The sequence below is a fragment of the Cheilinus undulatus genome, linkage group 5 (assembly GCF_018320785.1).
Source record: "Cheilinus undulatus linkage group 5, ASM1832078v1, whole genome shotgun sequence".
Taxonomy (NCBI): domain Eukaryota; kingdom Metazoa; phylum Chordata; class Actinopteri; order Labriformes; family Labridae; genus Cheilinus; species Cheilinus undulatus.
This window is the reverse complement of record NC_054869.1, coordinates 27,881,756-27,885,169: the sequence shown is the minus strand read 5'-3', so window position 1 is coordinate 27,885,169 and position 3,414 is coordinate 27,881,756. Positions and strand designations below refer to the sequence as shown.

Below are 3,414 nucleotides of genomic sequence, written 5' to 3'. Positions count from 1 at the left end.
GATGTGAAAATATCATAGCATGCATGTAGAGCCTGGCTGTGTTTAATGAAAGATACATTCTGATGATCCTGACACAGTTTAAGTTGGATTTAACTTTTTTGCAAACATAATCCACTTGTTTATCATATCGCAGGCGAGTCTAGAATGATTCTTAAGTACTTAACATTGTCCAACACATTAATGGGCTCATTACTGATCTGAATTAAGAATGATTCTTTTTCATGTTGTTCACGCATAGAGAAACATATTGTGACAGGTTTTTTAACCCTTACATACTGTTCATATTCTGTACCTTCACAGTATGGTCCGTGTCAATTTTGTCCCGGACAAAGAATTCCCTTGTAGCAAGTATTTCCACCAAATTTTTAACTACAAACCTATTCAGAATGTTTAAATAGCTTATGCCACTTAAAAAAATGAATGATTTATCCTTCATAAATGTTTCAAAGAGCAGGGAAAGTGTATTTTTTTAAGTTTTACACCACTCGTTTTTGGTGAAAAATACCTATTACAGAGTATAATGTCATGTAATATATGTAAGAAATAAAAAATATAAAAGCCATAATGATTTGAATATATTTTATTAACCTTGAAAATTATATGAACATTCTGGAACTTTTGGACTTCATAATATAACCACTTAACACTGTCCTCACTGCTATATCGTAAGATATAGAGTGCTTACTGTGAACTAGGCTCTGCATTCAAAGCAGAAGTGGGACACTTTCTGTGTGTGAATCTTACACGTGTTTCCCACATTTGCAGCAGGTTGTCCCTGTTTTGCAGTCTTTTTTTTTGCAGGGCAGAGGCTGCATCTCCTTCTCTTCTGTTCCCTCATGTTTGCTTCTTGTTCAGGAACAGGCTCAGATTGTTGCACTGCCCTTACCAATGCTGCTGAGGCTGCTGTGGGGGGGAGGTGTTGTCGCTTTTGCATGCAAGGAGCGACAAGGGCCTTTCCAAGCTCTTCCAAAAAGAACCTCCTCCAGTTCCTCCTGCTTGCCCGCCAGGTTGGGCTTAGGTCACTCCAAATCACGAAGGCATTCCACGTTGATACATCAATTATGTTGTGGAATATGACAAGAGGCCAGCGGGCGGTTCTCCTCTTGCAGCTGTATGTGCCTGTCACTTTATCAAGACTGTCCACTCCGCCTTTGATGGCATTCAAGAATGATAGCTGTTTTTTTTTGTCTTCCCGAGTGCTCACCTCTCCAGCCTTATGTAGTGTGCTCATAAGGATGACATTCTTGTTCTTCTTGGGCAAGTATGAGACAACTGTGGTGTCCTGAGTAAATGCAAACTTAGAAGAAAAGACCTCTCTTGCCCTTGTTGTAGTTAGGGCAGGTGGCAGCTCAGGTTTGTTCCACCTCACAGTGCCAACCATTGTGATTTTTTTCTTCAGCAGCACCTGACCCAGCTCATGAGATGTAAAGAAGTTATTGCAGGTCACATTGTGTCCTCTCAGCCCTTCTGTCATTTCCAGTACAACACGCATGCCTTGTTTTTTCTCTGGAGCTCCACCAGCTGGCTTCCCTGTGTAAACTTTCATGTTCCAAACATAACTTGAAGGTGCATCACAAGCAACCATAACTTGATGCCATATTTTCCAGGTTTGCTCGGCATGTACTGTCGGAAAGGACAGCGACCTGGAAAAACACACAAAAGAGGAAAACCGTTCATCTTTTTGTTCTATCCATTTTTTTGTTTATACAATCCCTCTGCTCTAGCCTGTGCTTTTACAATGTACTTTATATATGGAAGTGCATGAGAAATAAAGAGCATCTGATCTGAAAACTGACCATTTCATATCACAGCCATGTATACTGAAGCATAGATTAACTAGTCAACAATAAAAGACCATTCTTACCTCTGAATGGAACCAGTCTTTCATCCACAGTAACATCAGGGCCAGGCTTGTACGAGAGGCAGCCGTTCCACCCACTTGTCCCAGACATCCCTGACTGCTGCCAGTTTGTCAGTGACACGCCGTGCAGGTCTTGTCTCACGATTGTCAAATCTGAGCACCACTGATATGGTGTGGAACATTTCCAGGGACATGGTAGCTCGAAAAATTGGTCTTCCCATCTCAGCATTCCAGAGACTGGAAGCAGCCTCACCTCTGGATTTGTACACACCAGCCAGTATTAGAAGTCCCATGTAGGCATGTAGGTCAGTCACATCCATGGTCTTCCATTGGCCATAACGATTAACCCCCTCCTCGTTTGTCATTTGAGTGATAATTTTTTTAATGGCTGGAGGGAGGAAGAGTTGGAATGTTGACAAAATGTCAGCTGCATGGGAGATGGCCAGTCTTGTGGGTCCTGGAGTCATTCGAATGACATTTTCTGCTGCCATCCAAGCGGCAACCTCCGGTCCTGAAAAATGAAGCCAATGCGGAAGTGCCAAAATTGCTATACCGCGAGTTTCCACTAGAGGCTGGCTGCAGGAACACCGGAAGTCCCGTCTGCACACGTTAAACAGCCGGTTTTGACACACAAAATAAACTGGTTTACAGCCTGCACTGTAAAAAAAATTCCGTTAAATTTACGGTAAAACGCTGGCAGCTGTGGTTACCAGAGATTTACTGTAAAAATTACGGTGAGAATGTATGAGAAAAAACGGTGTTTTCATTCTACAACTGTAAATATTACAGTTCAAACCTGTTTTTTTTTTAACTGTAAATTTCTGTTAAAAAAATACAACACTGTAACCGTTTATACAAGGATTTGCTGTAAAAATAACAGTTATACTGTAACCATATTTACGGTAATTTGCTGTACAACTTACTGTAATTTGATGTCGAAATTACAGCTCTATTACAACATTTTCTACAGGGATTGGCTGTAAAAATAACGATAATGAAACAAACCTGTTTACGGTAAATTACTTTAAAAACACCAGAAATCCTGTAAACCTAAATACAATCTATCTCAGTAATAAAAACAGTAGACCCGTATAATGTTTAACGGTATTTTATTGTAACTACTTAAATTTTACAGTAAATTACTGGCAGCTGTGGTTACCAGAAATTTACTGTAAAAAATACAGGACAAAACATGAGAAATTACAGCTGATATTTGCAGATTTTACGGTAGTAGCAAAATACTGCCCAACTTTAAATTTTACAGTAAATTACTGTCAGCTGTGGTTACCAGAAATTTACCGTAAAATACAGGACAAAACATGAGAAATTACAGCTGATGTTTGCAGATTTTACAGTAGTAGCTTAATACTGCCTTACTTCAAATTTTACGGTAAATTACAAGCAGCTGTGGTTGCCAGATATTTACTGTAAAAATACAGTACAAAACATGTGAAATTTCAGTTAATTTGCTAGATTTTTGCAGTAGTGCCCTAATACTCCTACTTTTAACAAAAGATTCAAGCTCTCTGATAAACAATAAGAAACTCTGCAGT

General features: G+C 39.5%; 1 pseudogene; it reads right to left on the bottom strand.

Moving 5' to 3' along the window:
* Window positions 1-691: 691 nt before the first annotated feature.
* On the bottom strand, window positions 692-2,352 carry LOC121509749 (annotated as a pseudogene).
* Between the last annotated feature and the right edge of the window lie 1,062 nt (window positions 2,353-3,414).